The 18,861-nt window shown below is 35.0% G+C and overlaps 1 non-coding gene across 1 annotated transcript; it reads left to right on the top strand.

Annotated features, from left to right (window-relative positions):
• The first annotated feature begins 15,087 nt into the window (after nt 1–15,087).
• On the top strand, nt 15,088–15,194 carry LOC112100442. The gene has a single exon (XR_002906814.1). It is a non-coding gene; the product is annotated as a small nucleolar RNA R71 (small nucleolar RNA).
• The last annotated feature ends 3,667 nt before the right edge of the window (nt 15,195–18,861 follow it).

Here is an 18,861-nt window from a genome sequence, read left to right as displayed (position 1 = left end):
GGCCCAAGGCCGAAACACAAGAAGTAAATAAAAATGAAAAATTAAAGTCTCACACCTCAAATTTGAAAAGTTAAAATTGGGGCCCAAAATGAAATTAACCCAAAAAGCTCATGGGAGAATAGGCCTAATAAAGAATGATCTAAGTACTTATAAAATATTTACAAATAAAATGCCCAAAAGAGAAGTCTTCTACAAAGTGTGCAAAAGTGTGATATTAAAAACAAAGACTAGGTTTATTTTTTTACAAAAAATGACCTACAGAAAATATTTCTAAATAAAATGCCCAAAAGATAAGTTTTTAACAAAGCACCAAAGACATGATTATATAAAGAATGTCTAAGTTCCATTCTTTAAAAAAAAATGATCTAGGTCTATGTTTTACAAAAAAAAATGATCTAGGTCTATTTTTTTTACAAAAAGTGAACTAAGTACTTAGAAATGTTTCAAAGTAAAATAACCAAAGAATAAGTTTTTGGCAAAGCACCAATGGCGTGATTCTATAAAGAATGACCTAGGTCCACTCTTTATAAAGAATTATGTAAATCTATTCTTTACAAAGAAGGACCTAATCACCTAGAAAATATTTCTAAGTTAAATCCCAAAGGGCTAGTCATCTGTAAAGCTCCAAATGCACGATTCTATAAAAAATGACCTAGGTCTATTCTTTACAAAGAATGACCTAGGTCCACTCTTTATAAAGAATTATATAAATCTATTCTTTACAAAGAAGGATCTAATCACCTAGAAAATATTTCTAAGTTAAATCCCAAAGGGCTAGTCGTATGTAAAGCTCCAAATGCATGATTCTATAAAAAATTACCTAGGTCTATTCTTTACAAAGAATAACCTTAATCCGTTCGTTACAATGAATAACCAGGGTCCAAATCCCAAAAGAACGAGCCTTCAATTAAGTCCCAAATGTGTGGATTTATAAAAAATGACCTCGATCTACAAAGTTGCTTACACATGAAATGCTACAAAATCAATTCTCTTTATGGGGAACCAACATATGAGTCGAAGTCAAGCTAGAGCCCATTGAAAGTCAAGGCCCAAAATCAGGACAAGTATCAAAATAAGACTTGCCATGAACGAGTTTCGACGCATAATGATAGATGTCCTTATCCATGGACTTTGTAGACACTTTTCACTGTGGCAATGCACATGATTGATGAATTCTCAATCTTATAGTTCAAGTTGCCTATATAAAGGGCAAAATTTCCTAGATTTAGAGATAAGGAAAAAATAAGTACAAGATATTTTCCTTCTCTCTCTCATTTCTCTCTCAGTTTTCTCTCTAGAAATTGAGTACAAAAGGTTGACTTGAGCATTGGAGGTTATTGCTGGCAAACCTAGTATCCTTTGACAATTTCTTTTCTCTTGTAGAATAGTTAAAAACAAGAATGTACGTGATCTAAACTTCACATTTCAAGGAGAAAAGGATTGTAAAGCTTGATGTAGAAAATATCCAAAATAAAAATTATGTTACTATGTTTTCAGTAAAAATTTGGATCGACAAATAACATCAAACCAAACATGTGAAACAAAAACTGTAAATATTAAAATGCACATGTAAAAAATTAATTGAATAAAAAAATAATTATTTCATTGAATAGAGTATCATCCTTAACCCGACTATAAAAAAAAAAGAATGAATAGATTGAGAACAATAAAATCAATTCTCAAGCAGTCACTGTTTCTAATTCTTCAAATATCTCTTCATCTTTGCATTTCTGCATCTGTGTCTTTCATTCGGAAGCCAAAAGTTTTGTTTGTATAATGTTAAGCCTACCTCTTTAAAATAACCCAAATCTTTTAAGGATTTAACTTGCCTAACAATGTATGGCACATGCCTTTATAATTTATTTACTTAATGCTTATTTCGTCCTTAGATGTTAAAGAAATAAAATCAATTTCAAACTTGTTTTGTCCTTAGATGTTTGATAACATTTATTCCTTAATCTTCAATTGATGCCCATTAAATACTCTCAAACTTAGATTTTGTTAGTCTTCGAGTAAAACTAAAAGCTAAAAATAAACACACAAAATTACATCTTAACTAGACTATTTTAATGGACAATCATATTACAATTAGCGTATGCACAAACCTTTAAATCCCTAGACGGCCCTAACTGATGCGAATCCTGCAATGAAACTTTCAAACCCACACTTAATTTGTAGTTTCAACTTCCTAAGAAAGTTCTAAACAAATTTAAGACAAACAAAACCTTGACCCAATGTTTAAGAAAACATGAACCAAAGGTATAGAGAATGATATTGACGCCACACTCAAGAAATAGATGAGAAGGTGAGTGATAAGTCTAAGTTTGGAACGCCACAAGAATGCAAATTCTTGATAAGTTCACTAGTTCTCAAAAGAACCAAAGAAAGAATAATCTTTCAAATTCAAATAACATTCATCTCTAATTTTTTTACATAGCAAGGTTGCTGAGTTTAAATAGACTAAAAGAAACCCACGATTCTAAAAATACAAATGGAAACATTGGAACAACCCTCCAAGTAGGTTTGTCAAATGATGCTTCAAAAGTCTTCACCAACCCACCATAATTAATGCTATCTTTGACAAACTTAATGCTAGCCTACTATAATTAATGTTATCATTGATAAACTTAATGTTCGCCCACCATCATTGATGGTAGACTTACCTTACATATTGACAAACTTGAAACAAAACAAACAAATGAAGTTGAAAAACAAAGGAGTCGTTGAAAATCCCAAGTCTGAACAAGCTGTAATGAATTGGTCATAACTCCTTCTAGAGAACTCCAAATCCAGCTCTGTAATTTTATTGGAAAGCTAACTTAATTATCTTTCCAACGGTATATAGGTTGCACATTACTTCTGGCTCAATCAATACAATTTTTATTCTGAATTTGACCTTTCTGCATTTGATACAAATTGTGTATTTGGTTGCCCAATAACTTGAATAATGCCTACTATGCCTTGTCTTCTCTTCAAGCCCAATTCATGATGTCTTGCATCTTAAATTGCATTTTCAATCCATATTTTCTCAATTAATCCATTTAAAGCAGCTTGCATCTTTTTGGCTCTAGCTCTTGTAATTGGGCCTCCATGAATGTGCAAAGTATTACTTCAAGTTTTAATGGTATTCCCTTGATGGTTCTCATCACTAACTACATAGAGATGGCTAAAAAAGACTCAAATAGACCAAAGATAGTCTTTCTGTCATCTTTTAAAAGCCTAAATAGTCTTGCATTTATTAGTTCGTGCACAAAATAATAAACTACTAAACTATCTGAATGAAAAATAGGCAAAATGGGTTACTCTGCAAGAAAATTAATACTTTGAAAAAAAAACTCCCTTTGAATTTACTATGACATATATATTCCTTTAAAAATCTCAATTGATTTCACTCATCAAATTTGTAAATTTATACAATTACTACTAACACCAACATGCAAATTAGCAAACACAGTTTAATATAGTTGAAAGCCAAAGATAGTAAAAATATCAAAATTTGAAAGTCATCATGTCATCAATATCCAAATATAACACAATATGCCTTAAATTTTTTAATTTTGTAATTTATTTTTTTCTTTTTTAATAAGACACCTCACCCCTAAACATGTTCTAGACATTGTCCTCAATATTTCCTATTTGAAAGACATGCATGTCAATGCATAAAAATATAAGAAAATACTATTGACAATAGTAAAAGAAATAAGTAAGAGAGATACCTGAAATGACTATAAAAATAAAAATAAATGTTAGAATAGATAAAAAAAGAAGAAATTAATTTCTACTAAAATAAATAGATAATTAATGTATTTAATAAACTAAAATCAATAAGAATTTAGTGATAACTAAAGCAACTATCAAGAAAACACAAGAAGCATGAATGACTAAGTATTTGAACATGTTGTATATAAAAGAATGATGAAAGTGATACTTTCTAATATTTTACTGCTTAGATCTTACATGTTTTGAGCTTACCTAACAGCGATTTGAAATAATATGAAAATCTAACAATTTAAGCATCTTAGATCTTACTACCTCTTTCATGTGTGAATGTAACCCATGATGCACCTTTTTAGGAAGTAATTCCAATTTCAATGGCTCAACCATCTTTAGTTGTGACAATGTTGCAACAATTTAATTGATCCTTTTATTCCGAAGAAGTAGCTTCATCTTCTCATTTTATTTAGTAATATCTGTGATATAACTAAATTAAACAAAGCATTAATTACTTCAATAGCACTATCAACATTAAAAGATAAACCAAAGTGAGTTAAGTATGTCTTAATGTATCATCATAATGGTTAGAAACAAATGAATCTCCAACTTGTGCTTTTATCATATCCACTTCAACTTCATCATCTTCTTATGCCTGCTTGGGAACATTAAAAATATTCAATTCTATAGTCATGATACCAAAGAATAATTGCATGTTTTTCGTTTTGCAACTAATATGAGAATCAGCTGTTGTTAAAAAAAATGATGACCTAAAATAACTGGAGTGTGTTTGGTAGGATCTTGTATAAGTTGAATATCAATAATGTAGATACCAATTTCCTAGGAACCACATCTTGCCATGCGTCCCTCTCAAGTAACTCAAGAATGACCATTTTGAATAAAATGACATCTGGAATAGACGTTCTACCTATATTATAAAGGGAAATTAAAATAGAAGTAAGAACAAGGTTCAACATGGTTCTAGATTTATCACCTAAGGAAACAATGATCAGGAGCACAACAGAAAGGGGAAAAAAGACATAAGCAAAATAATGTACAAAATTCCCCACAAAAGTTCATATACACGTTTATTGATTTGAAAAGGTGACACGTGTCCTTAGAATTATGGTTTTGTCACTTTTTTCTATAAATAAAGGCGCATCTAAAAAAGAAAGGGTATTTGGCCATTATAAGAACATTGTCCACTCCAAGGGAAAAACTCATCTTCTCATAATTTCTTCTTCTTTTTCTTTGGCCTTAGACAAACATTAACTTGGGCATTGGAATGCCTTTTTCAAGTATCGAAGCTAGCTCCTAGATCAATCAACACCATAAGTTCTCTACAATTACAAATTCATGTGAAGGTAAAAATTTCAACCTCTTCATTGGTGCCATCTATGGTGAACTAGCAAGTTGAAGCCATTTTCTCTCACTAAAAATCACACAACCACCAACCTATAATTACTTTTTCAGATTAGATCTAGTTGTGTATAGTTGTAAACAGAGGTAAATACTTATATATGTCCTATTAAAATGGGCTTACGTGTAAGACCCAAACCTTAAATATAGTTAAAAGAGTAAAGCCAAAACACCAAATAAAATGGAGGTTTCTCTTTCATATGAGCTACTGGAATTAAAGGCGATAAAATGAAAAACTCATTTAATCAATATAAGACATTTGAACTTCGGATTTCTAGCCAAATGGCAACTAAGATGGTAAAAAAGGTCAAAATAATCTCTGAAATTAAACTCAAGACCAATTTGTCCTTTATTTTATCTCCATCTTGTTTATTGCAATTATGCTAATTCCCTAATAGCTATGCTAACTTATTTACATTTGTACCATTGTATTTGTTTCCCAGTACTTTTTTATTTTTCCATGGGCAAGGATTAGGAAAACCCAAACATTCATCTTATGAGAGGGAATATATGAAAAAGTTATTGAGCCAACATGGATTAACATAACTCTATGTTATAATCTAACAACTATGAATCCACATCTAACATTTATATTAACACAATTTACTTTTTGTTTCTCTGTAGGCCTATTATCATGTTAATATCTCCTTATTGATTAATTCTTATTTTCCTCTTTTATATTTGCTTTCACCTTCTAAAAAAGATCAACAAAAAGGCTTTCCATGTCTAAGATCACCGCCTACAAGCTCCATGATTCCTTTATTGTTAGCTCATGAGTGCTTTGGCATAATTGTCTTTAAGCTGGCAGAAGATTGAGGGGGAAGAAAGAGTGCACATATGCATAAAATGATAAAACTACTTTCACTCTTTAAAGGATAGTCATTCAAGAATTTTGTTCACATTACAGGAAAAATGGACTTTAATGAGGACGAAAAACTTCCTTAGGTTGCCAAAGGAAAAAAAAAATTCCCTGATAATATTCTTTTGGAATAGTTCACTTTCCCTATGCCAATAAAGAGGAAAAATTCTTTAATAATATTCCTCTAAGATAGCTCACTTTTTCTTATGGTAGAAAAAAATTCCATAGACTCATAAGAAGAAGAAAGACTTCTCCAATAAAATTCCTCTAGAATAGCTCATTTTTCTCTAAGCCTATAAGGAAGAAAAATTTTGCTAGGCCAATGAGAAGTAGGGGTGGGCATTCAGATCAGGTTAACTCAAACTGAACCAAACCCGGAATTTATTTCGAGTTCAGTTCGGTCTAGTTCACCTGTTAAACCCGAATGATTTGAAATTAGAATTCAATTTGGGTTTAACTCGAATAAAAAATGCAACGTGATCAAGTTTACTTAAAAAGGGGAAAAACTCAGATGACAAATCCCTAATTGAGTTTTCAAAGGAATTAAAGCAGCTAATCTGACAAAAGTTTATAAAACAAACTCACCACCACCAAGTCGTCGACACACCCAAAACCTATATCATTGCCGTTGACTAGCCACTACTATCAACTACCCACTTCCATCACCAATCGTGGGCCGTAACAGCTTCCAGCCATCATAAATGCTCAGTCATTCCTCACCGATAGCAATTTCTTTGCGTTAGTCTAGATGTTGCTGTCACTACTGCACTGCCTTAATTACTTATGAAGATTTTTTTTATTCTAACTGTTGTTTTCAAATTTGACATTCATGAACGATACCGACAACTGAACAAATGATAATGATGAATGCTTTTGAATAATAAAGTCTTCAATTGGCATGCTTCAAATGTAAATTTCTTCATATTATAATTTGTACATCTTTTTTTTTTTGTTTTAATAATAACAATAAAATCAAATGCCTATAGCCCATTTTGATTATTCATATCTATGCTATATGGTTGTGTACTTCCTAACAAACTCAATTGCTTCTATTTTGCAAAATGGTTTAATTTATTTCTTCATTTTCTGACCATAAATTCCTTTTATGGAAGTTAATTTTGACAACCCAATTAGAATTGGTAATGCAAACCAAATTAGCAACCCGAACCAAGATATCAACACGAATTTTTAGTCTAAACCAAACCAAATAGTAAACCCAAACTAATGCAAACCAAATTAATTTGGTTTGCTTTAGTTTTGGGTTTTACTATTCCAACCCGAATGGGTTGAATTTTCTAAACCGAATGGATAATAAGCCAAACTAAATTCCAAGCAAACCCGAATCGAAACTCGATTTGCCAACTCCTAATGAGAAGGACAAGTACAATAGTAAAATTATTCCAAAATGGTTCACTTTTTACTACACTGACAAAGAGGAATAATTTCCCAGATAACAGAGTTTCACACAACACAAACATAAACACATATCCAAAACACCCAGAAACACATCCCCCCCAAACTTTAAATGGTGTTGTGTTCTCACAAGCACACAACAACAAATTCACACAACCCGACAAAGACATGGAGGAGGAATTTAGAAAATAAACCACACAAAATGAAAACATAATGAAAGAAAAGTTTTTCAGAATTGAATAAAATGATTAGCAGGAAGGGGATACTCCCCTATTGTTTAGGCACTACTGCAACATGGTGTGATGACATCAACACTTTTTGGATGCACTTCGTAGCTTATCCTTTGGGGATTCTTGTGGAGAGGTGGTTGGCAACGCCTTTTTCTTTTTCTTCAATAGGCTGGTGGGAGGGGTTGCAGTTGGGGCAGCTTGCTTGGTTGACACCGATCTGGTCTTTTTTTATTTTGGTGAGGTTATTGCAGCAATGCCTCCAGAAGTGCTGCCCTTTCTTTTGCTGGATCCTCTAGGACTAGCACGAACAGGTTTGCTAGGAGTTTACTGTGGAGGAGTTGGAGCTGGTGCATCAGGTGCATGTCCTTCAGCTGTGATGACGACAATGATGTCAAGTAGCTGCTTGGCTTCTGTGGGTGTACAAGTGACTCTAGTTACTACAACTTCTAATTCTGCATTAACTTGCTCGGCTTCATCTTCAGAGGCAGGAGGGGTAGCTATTTTTTCTTTACCCTTTCTCGAAAGGACTAGAATGTGGGGCTCATTTTCAGGTTCATCTTCTTCATTTTCTTGGATGATGTGCTTTTTCTTGGGTTTGGAAGAGGTCCTGACTAGGGGTTCCTCACGTTCTTTCTCAGACTCTTCATCTGCCTCTGTTGGTGAACTGTCAGTTGCAGATTTGTCACATTCTTCCTTAAGTTGGTCAAATAGTTCAGCATCTTCTGAGTCAGCCTCTGCTTGTGGGTCTGCTGCTGCTTCTTCTTCTGGTTCATTTGTGTCAATGGCTTCTTCACTGACCTCTGTTGGAGCATCGGTAGTATTGGTGTCAAAATTATACTGCTGAAGCAATGAATTAGGGAAATTCCAGTGGGTACTTTTCATGTACAGAGCAAATTGGTGTAGGTGGCTTTCTATGTGCTATAAGTAGCTCCAAAATCAATCGTTTTCCCTTTGCTGAGTGCTTGTATTCTCTGTTCTAGCCCAATAGGTCGTCTTACCCTTGTTACAATAATTGGTTCAATTGTTGCTCCAGCAATTTCACCAGCAATTCTCTCAATGGTGCGTGCAGTAAGGGCACCATCATTCTTTACATGTTCATCTTATGCATCAAGACGAACGCCTGATACTACACAAATGCTGGTGATGAGTGTAGAAAATAGCAAGGCAGCAGCTTTGTGGTTTTTCATGGCACAATCTAGAATTTCTTTTTCGATAATGCTTCCCACATCTATGGGAAGCCCTCTAACAATAGCATATAACAGTACCAGCCTTTCCTGTGAAATAGTAGTGGTGTGGGTGGTGGGCGTAAGCCTGAATTTTAGAACTTTCACCTACACCTTAACAATGGGTTTTCAATCTATCCTATTAATTACATGCCCTTCCTCATTAGCCCACGATGTACCCTCTACTGTAAGTATCTTGAAAATTGTGTTCCATCTTTACGGGGTCAATTTGTCAAGCAATTTAGCATACTCACAATTAATTTCAGTAGGTAAATTATAAAAAGAATTTATAACTCAAGATTCTAATGGAACAAGTGAGTTTCTTACCCAAATGTTGTGCTGACCAGGGCTTACCGAATTGGCGTAAAATTCTTTTACTATTGGCAGCACAGCACAGGATCTCGAAGGTAGTTCCAAAACTCTAGCCACCCATGCTTTGTTGCAGCATTGTGTACTGTTTGCACAATTCCTGTGGGTTGAGGTGGGAATTGAAATCTTTTTTCTTCTAGAATCTTGCGCGGTTCAATGAATTCTTCATATTTTTCTTCCGCGTGGTAACTTTGGAAGCGTAAAGGATTTTTGAGTCAGCTGGCTGTTCTTTTATACCTTGGCATTGCTATAGCAGTAAGAATTTGATGGTAATATGCCTGAGAGTAAAATGAGAAGAAAAAGTTAAGAATTATTGGAGTCGTGATTGCGAATGAGAGGGGAAATAATGTCGTAGGTCACTGAGCACAGTAACTCCCTTTTATAGTTGAATTTAAATGAAAATAAATCCGGTAAAGAGAGATAAATTAGGGAAGAATATATTTTAAATTCATTAAGCATAGCCCATAAAAATAGGCAAGAGAAATTAGTGCATTAATTTAAGAGATTTTGCTTCCTCAATTTCTATCCAAATCCATTCATCCATTTGTTATATTTCATCTCCAACAGAAAGTGAGAGGCTCTATCTTTAAGTTACTGTAACGGTAATATTGGTTGCTGCAGCACCCAATTGTTTGCTCTAGTAACGGTTACATACTCTTCTCCAATAGCTGCTGACACATGGCTTGCCTCTGTACTCTGTCAATAATACAACCCCAATTGTCAGTATGGAATCCATTTGTCACACATATTTCCCTCGAGAAATTTAAAAATAAATAAAACCAATCCTAAGAAATTAAAAATAAAGACATAAAATGACAACAAAAATAAAGGTTCAATAATCCGAAATAATAAAAAAAAATAACAATAAGTAAATAACAAAATTAAAATGAAATAAAAGGAAGAGCCTTCAACAAAACCAGAGAGGGTCAAGCTTAGTTGAAGTGACTGCCCCACAATGGGTTGCCTCACATTGAGCACTTGATTTAAGGTCCTTCAGTCTGACATTCTTTGACTGCTCAATAGCATGGTTCTTTAAGGAGTAAGACCTCCTTTGAACAATCTGCAGCTGGGTGTATGTAATGCTTAACTCTGTGCCCATTGACTTTAAATTCTTGTCCTGTCTTTTCATCTAGGAGATCAACACCCCCATGAGGATAAATTCTGAGCAACTTGAAAGGTCCAGACCATCGAGATTTTAGTTTTCTTGGAAATAGTCTTAGCCTTGTATTTTGGAGCAGCACTAGTTGACCAGGGCTTAATTTCCTGTGATGGATATGCTTGTCATGCCAGTGTTTTGTCCTCTCTTTATAGATTCTTGCATTTTCATATGAGAATAGCTGTAATTCATCAAGCTCACATAGTTGAAGCTTCATTTGCTCTGCTGCAGCATGTATATCCCAATTTAATTGCTTCAGTGCTCAGTATGCTTTATGCTCTAGCTCAAGTGGCAAGTGGCAAGTGGCAAGTGACAAGCCTTCCCATAAATAATTCGGTAGGGAGACATGCCAGGTGGTGTTTTATATGCTGTTCTGTAGGCCCATAGGGAGTCATGTAAACGCAAGGACCAATCCTTCCTTGATGGGTTCATCACTTTTTCTAAGATCTTCTTAATCTCTCTATTGGACACTTCTGCCTGGCCATTGGATTGTGGGTGATATGTTGTTGCTACTTTATGCCTGACTCCATACTTTACCATAGCTGCAGCAAATACTTTGTTTCAAAAATGAGTACCTTCATCACTAATAATTTCTCTTGGAGTGCCAAACCTGGAAAAAATATTTTTTTGAAGAAAGTCCACCACTGCTTTAGCATCATTGGTAGGTAATGCTGCAGCTTCTACCTATTTGGAGACATAATCCACAACAACCAGGATATATAAGTTCCCAAAGGATAGTGTAAAAGGACCCATGAAATCTATTCCCCATACATCAAAAACTTCTACTTCCAGAATGTTTGTCAATGTCATTTTATGTCTTTGAGTTATGTTCCCTGTCCTTTGACACCTGTCACAACATTTAGCAAATTCATAAGCATCTTTAAAAATAGAAGGCCAGTAATAACCTGATTGCAGAACTTTAGTAGTTATTCTGTGACCACCAAAATGTCCTCCATATGCTGCATCATAACATGATTTCAGTATGTGCATAATCTCTCCCTCTAAAGCACATCTTTATATTAGTTGATCTGAGCATAACTTATATAAATATGGGTCATCCCACTGGTAGCTTCTGACATTATGAAGAATTTTTTTTTTCTTTTGAAACTTCAACTCAGGTGGTAACAATCCACTTACCAAGTAGTTAGCAAAATCTGCATACAATGGAGATCTTGATTGCTGCAGCATCTGTGCTTGCTGTACTACTAAAGTTGTTCATCAGGAAAAGTTTTAGTGATGTCCTTTCTTGTCAATGTGCTTGTGTCTACTTCTAGGCTCGACAGGTGGTCTGCTACTTGATTCTCAATCCCCTTTCTATCTTTCCTGAAGCAATAAGATCCATCTTATTAATCTTGGTTTAGCATCCTTCTTTGAGATTAAGTACTTGATGACTGCATAGTCTGTGTATACTGTCACTTTAGTACCTACCAATTAAGCTTTGAATTTATCAAAAGCAAATACTATTGCTAGCAACTCTTTCTCTGTAATGGTATATAATTAATTTGAGTTTGAGTAAGAGTTTTGCTTGCATAGTATATAGAGTGAAAAATCTTATCCTTTCTCTGCCCTAACACTGCTCTAACAGAATAGTCACTGGTATCACACATCAGTTCAACTGGTAGAGTCCAATATGGTGATATAACCACTGGTACAGTGATCAAAACTTTCTTTAACTCTCCAAAAGCTTGAAGACAATCTTTATAAAAATGAAAAGGCTTGTCATGTTCCAGCAATGAGCATAATGGTTTAGCTACCTTGGAAAACTCCTTAATGAATCTTCTGTAAAATCCAGGATGACCCAAAAAACTCCTAATACCTTTGATTGAAGTGGGAGGTGGCAGTTTATCTATACTTCTATCTTTGCTTTATCTACCTCAATGTCATTCTTGGACACCTTATGACCCAACACTATGCCTTTTTGCACTATGAATAACATTTTTTCCAATTGAGTACTAAGTTAGTCATCTCACATCTTTTAAGAACTTCTTCCAAGTTGTGTAAACAATTATTATATATCTCTCCAAAAACTGAGAAGTCATCCATGAAGACTTTTAATGTTTGCTCCACCATATCAGAAAAAATAGACATCATACATATCTGAAAAGTTGCTTGAGCATTGCACAGACCAAAGGGCACTCTTCTGGAGGCAAAAGTTCCATAAGGACAGGTAAATTTAGTCTTTTCCTAATCCTCTAGAGCTATAGCAATTTGGTTGTAACTTGAATACCCATGTAGGAAACAATAGTACTGTTTTCCAGCAAGTATGTCCAATATCTGATCTATGAATGTAAGTGGGAAGTGATCCTTCCTTGTGGCTTTGTTCAGCTTCCTGTAATCCATATATACTCTCCATCCAGTCACTGTCCTTGTAGGAATAAGTTTATTCTTCTCATTTGCTATCACTATTATTCCTCCCTTCTTTGGAACACATTGGACTGGGCTTACTCACGGGTATATGATTCCAGCATCCAACCATTTGATGATTTCCTTCTTCACCACTTCTTTCAAAATAGGGGTTAACCTTCTTTATTGCTTTACTGAATTGCTGTAACAATTTTCTAACAGAATTTTATGCATGCATATATGGATGGGCTTATCCCTTTGATGTCTTCCATGGTCCATCCAATTACTCTTATGTATTTCCCAAGCACATTTACTAGGGTCTGTTCTTGACCTGCATCCAAAGTAGAGAAAATTATTACATGGAGTGTGTTGTTTTGACCAAGATAAATATATTTCAAATGTGAAGGTAACAATTTTAATTCAAGACTAAAAAGTGATTCGATAAATGGTAAAGTTGTTTTTACTTCCCTGTCTGAAAGATTCAGATGCTCAAAAAATCTGTTATGTCTATCAGATTGCTTTCCTTCCATCCAATCTATCTGGTTTGCTGCAACATTTTCTTCTTCAAAACCTTCAAAAGTGGTAACTTTGATGATCTCATTACTGCAGCATCTGTCGATTTAGTCTGCTACAACAAAATCCACAACACTCAGGAAATTACAATCTTCTACCTCATCAGGGTTCTTCATAGCCTCTAATACATTAAATGTAACTTGCTGATCATTCACTCTCATTGTTAACTCTCATTTTTGTACATCTATCATAGTCTTCCCAGTTGCTCGGAAAGGTCTTCTAAGTATAATGGGTACCTCTTTATCAGCCTCAAAGTCTAGTACAATGAAGTCCACTAGAAAGATGAATTTGTCAACATTCACCAGTACATCCTCAATTTTTCCTTCAGGATATGCATGAGATCTGTCAGCTAATTGCAAAGTGACAGTTGTTGGTCTGCATTCCCCTACTCCCAACTACTTAAATACAGATAATGGCATCAGATTAATATTGGCTCCCAAATCAAAAAGTGCTCTACCATTGTACCTAGTTCCAATGGAACATGGTATTGTAAAGCTTCCTAGATCCTTTAATTTTTTAGAAATCTTACTTTGGAGCATATGTCTGCTTGCCTGTGTTAAAGCAACAGTTTCAAATTCTCCCAACCTTTTTTTTTTTGCTAAGATGTCTTTTAGAAATTTCACATAATTAGGCATTTGCTCTAAAGCTTCCACAAAAGGTATGTTGATGTGTAATTGCTTCAGCACTTCTAGGAATTTACTGAACTGATTGTCTTGTCTTTGCTTCTGGAATCTCTGTGGAAAAGGAGGTGGGTGCCTAAACTGCTGGGTAGCCTCAGAAGGTACCAAACTCTGTTCGTTTGGTCTGTTGTAGGTTGGTACCACTGGTGTTGTGACTTCTTTTTCAGCATGTACTAGTTGATTTCCTTCCATAGTTGCTGCAACTTGACCCCTAACACCAGTGTCTTGATGGTTGGGTTGTTGTAACATACTATCATCTTGAGGTGGTTTTTGTGAAGAATTAAGTTCCAGCCCTTTTTTTGTCACATGAACAGGGATATCAACATTCTTTCCAAATCTTAAGTTGATTACTTTGCAGTGTTCATTTCCTTCTCTTCTCGGATCTTCTGTGTTACTGGGTAAGCTTCCTTGAGTTCTGCTACTCATTGCTGTGGCAAGTTGTCCCGTTTGGTTCTCCAGGTTTCTCAAGGATACTGCTTGACTTTGCACAATTGCTTCATTCTTTGCAATGTATTCCTTAATCAGTGCTTCCAATGAAGTGATTGGATCTTAGCTGGTGTGTTTTTGCCCTTGACTATGCTGATGAAAACCAGGTGGTTGAGTGTTCCTATTTTGTCCATTCAATACTGGAGCATTTTAATTTTGACTGCTCCTTAAGAAATTTTGGTGTTGCTTCCATCCAGGGTTGTAAGTATTTGAATATGGGTTGTTTTGAAGCTATTAGTTAAAATTACCCACATAGTTCACTGATGCTGGATTTCTAGGACAGTTATCGAAGTCATAATCTTCACCACAGTATACGCAAGACAATTCAGCAACTTGCTTTACTACTGTTGGAGCAGATGTCATGGCTTTTACCATGTTAGTCAATGAGGTTACTTGTGCTAATAAAGCTGTGATTGCATCTATATTATATGCCCCTACTGCTCCTCTTGCTGCTGGCTGTCTAGTTGATGGCCACTAATAATTATTGTAGGTAATTCTCTCCAAAATTTCATAAGCTTCAGTGTAAGATTTGGATAACAAAGCTCCATTTGCTGAAGTATCCACCATCAATCTCGTACTAGGATTCAACCCATTATAGAAAGTCTCCAATTGTATACAATAAGGAATGCCATGATGAGGACACCTTCTGAGCAGTTCTTTGAATTTTTTCCAATCCTCATACAAACTCTCATCTTCAAGTTAATAGAAAGAAGTAATCTCATTCCGTAATTTCAGTGGGAAATACTTCATTAAGAATGTATCAGCCAACTCATTCCTTGTAGTGATGGAATCAGATGGTAATGAATTTAACCATGCTCTTGCTCGATCTCTTAAGGAATAAGGAAAAAGCCTTAGTCTTAAAGCATCTTGTGTTGCTCCAGCAATTTTAAAAGTATCACTCACTTCCAAAAACAACTTAAGATAGAGGTGAAGATCTTCATTTGGCAGTCCATTAAATTGACCAAATGTTTGCAATATTTGAAACATTACTGGCTTCAGTTCAAAGTTTGTGGCTTCCACTTCAGGTCTGATTATCCCAGGGTGTACAACTTAAGGAGTTAACACAGCATAATCTCTGATAGCTCTGTCCCTATCATTTGCCATGTAAATGATATTGTTGTTGCCTGGCTGTCTCTGGTTGGCATGCTCATTCTGCTCTTCTTGAATGTTGACAAGTTGTAATGGCTCGTGAGGATCAAAATTTCCCATATCCTGCAAATTATCCATGTCTGAAATAATTTTTGAATTCCTTTGTTTTCTTCGCAGTCTCCTTACAGTCCTTTCAATCTCAGGATCAAATTAAAATACAACAGATCGGTCTTTGCGCATTCAAGTGTTGATCTGTTAATAAATATAACAAGTCAAATCAAATTGGCACTATCAAGATTTACTTCACGCTTCGAAAATAAACAATCAATCCTCGGCAACGGCGCCAAAAACTTGTTAGTGATTTTTTAATCAAATGTTATTGATGTCAATGTGCAAGTGTACACAACAAGTAATAAAGTGATGAATATTCAAGATCGTCTCTACAGGGATTGATGTTACTAGAAATGCTACAACAATCACAATAGTGCAATTTACTTTTATTCCGAGATAAACAAATGTAAAGTTGGTTACTATTAAAATTGATAATTGTGAGAGAATAAAATGAAACAATGCAGTAATGAAATAAATTAAATAAAATGCGTCAAAGAATCAAATGAGAATAAGGTAGTTGAATGAGCAAACTCTCTTTATGGGTTGACTGCTTTTCATCAAGTTAACACCAGTTGTTATAACAATTTCTATAGCACTGGGCAGATTTATTTTGCATCCGCAGCTGTTGCATATTGGAATTCTAATACCCTTAAGTATCTTAGCAATGACCAATTGCTATTTTACCTACAACATGGCACTATGAACATCCATTCTCTCCACCCTACAATGTGAGTACCTATGTCTAGTTTATCACAAATCTTAACTTCAAGTATGACCCTTATGAGATTCAAGATAAACTTAATCCAGGAAACTTAAATTAAGATCAAGTATTACTCTAATAATATCCACTAAGACATGCCCTTTTGCGGCTCTATCTTAACTTGGACTATTAAATGGGTGATCAACCGAAATAACAGTTATAATAATAGCTACTACAGTAAAATGCTACAACAATTATATAGCAACTTAAAAGAACAATCAAGAACCCATTAAATTTTTTGTCACTCAACTACAAGCAATTTTAATTCATATTCTGAAAGAGAAAAACAAACAGCAACATATTGGTCACGAAATACATTAGTTCAGTCAAAGAGTGAAGAAAGGTACAAGTCGAGAATGGCAAAAAGTGAATCCAAATAACTCTGCTGCATTCTTCAATGATGCTGCATCTGTTCCCTTGAATTCTGATCTTCTTCTTCTTTTTCTCTCAAATTTCTCCAATGATAATTCCTTGCTGCCGTTTTATGTGATGCGTTCTTCTTTTTATAATTGAAAACTAGGGTAAACAAAAACCTCGTGCATACATGAGTCAAATTAGGAAATTACAAATCGCAATTCTGCAGCTAACCCACGCTACGTTTTCTCCCTCGGTGTTCCAGGATTGCTACAGCAATGGTCGCTCCAGCAATGGCTATAACACTGCACTGTTCCCAGTTGTGTTTCACTTCTTTTGCGGCCATATTCTTTCTTCTTCTTGCTAGCCTAATATCTCAGCATCCCTTCATGGATTATAAACTTCTGAAATCCTACAATTATGCACATGTTTTGAGCACAAATTACTTTAAATCAAGTAAAACTTATTAAAACTAAACTAAAATGCATGTTTATGCAAAACATAACCAAAATATAATAAAAACACATCATTTACTCTCTAAGTGGTCTTGATTTAAGTCTAGAATTGTCGTAATAACTCTCATTTCATAGAATTATCAGCAAGCCATATAAAAGTTTGCACACGAGGCAGTCCCTTCCATTTCCAAGCAATGGTCCACCGAGAGTTTTCTACAGCAGTTCGATTTTCAGTAATGGTCGCATAGGCAGACTTGATAGAGAAATCCCCCCGTTGTGAATTGGCCCAGAAAAATTGATCATCGCACTTTCCTTCCATTGGCGGCTGAGTTGCTGTAATTCTTAAAATGATACAATTCAGGAGGAGGTATTCAAAAGATTCCTAACGCCATTTGCAATTAGCATTAGTAAAGTTACTAACCAATTTCATTAGACTATCATTTGGAATAGGAGCCATCGCATACGAAGTTAATGGTTTATTTTTTGTAACCTAACAATCCCAATAAAATTGAACCCTCCTCCCATTTCTTATATTCTAGCAAAGCCCCTAGAGAGTATCAGACTAAACCTTTCCGATCGATTTCTATAGATGCGAACCACTACGAGTTGGTAATTTAAGTGGGAAATCCGAGCTAGCTAGTCCATATTTTGTATAAAGCACTCTACACCATAGACTTGTTGGTTCAGAAATCAGTCCCTATGCCAGTTTCATCATTAAGGCTTTGTTCATCATCCCAAAGTTTTTAATCCCTAAGCCTACACAAGTTTTTGGTTGCCAAACCTTTTCCCAACCGATAAGACTCATCTTTCTACGATCATCCGACCCACTCTATATAAATCTCCTACGGATCTGATTAATCTTATTATTAACCCCGACTGGAAGCTCCGACGTTTGCATGGGATATAAAGGTATTGCTTGTAAAAGAGACTGAGTAAGCATGATTCTTCCCGCCAGGGGTAAATGTGAAGCATTCCAACCTGAAAGACGTTTATCTACCTTGTCAATAATTTCTTGATAAGTCTTCTTAGTTATTGAGAATGAAGCAAAGGCATTCTAAGATACTTCCCAAGATCCTTTGTGATTGTAGAACCAAGGGAATTACCAATACGGGAGGCCTCACTATTCTAGACATTCTTCGAGAAAAATAGATGAGTTTTAGTTCTGTTAACTTTAGCTCTTGAGCTATTGCAGAAATCCTCCAGGATCAAGTTAACAATCCTTGCCTGGTCATACGAGGCTTCAACCAACAATAAAAATCATCTGCAAAAATAAATGAAGGGGTTCCATTTCGTGATAGACGCATTGGCATCCACTCACCCTTACTCACTGCTTTAGAAATGGCATGGCTCAACCTTCCAATACACAATACAAAAATATAAGGGGAAATAGGATCCCCTTGTCTAAAGCCTCTAGAAGGTATAAAATCCTCCATAAGCTCACCATTCCAAAGAACATTAATCATCGCAGTGGTAATACATTCCATAGTAACCTGAATGAAATCCAATAGGATGCTCGTCTTTTGTAAAGTATCGAAAATAAAACTCCAACTTAATCTGTCATAAGTTTTTTCAAGATCCACTTTAATAGCCATATAACCTCTCCTACCATAATTCCTCCTCATAGAATAGA

This window comes from Citrus clementina, unplaced genomic scaffold (genome assembly GCF_000493195.1).
Source record: "Citrus clementina cultivar Clemenules unplaced genomic scaffold, Citrus_clementina_v1.0 scaffold_3, whole genome shotgun sequence".
NCBI lineage: Eukaryota > Viridiplantae > Streptophyta > Magnoliopsida > Sapindales > Rutaceae > Citrus > Citrus x clementina.
The sequence above is the reverse complement of the archived record's forward strand: the minus strand, read 5'-3'. Positions and strand labels throughout refer to the sequence as shown.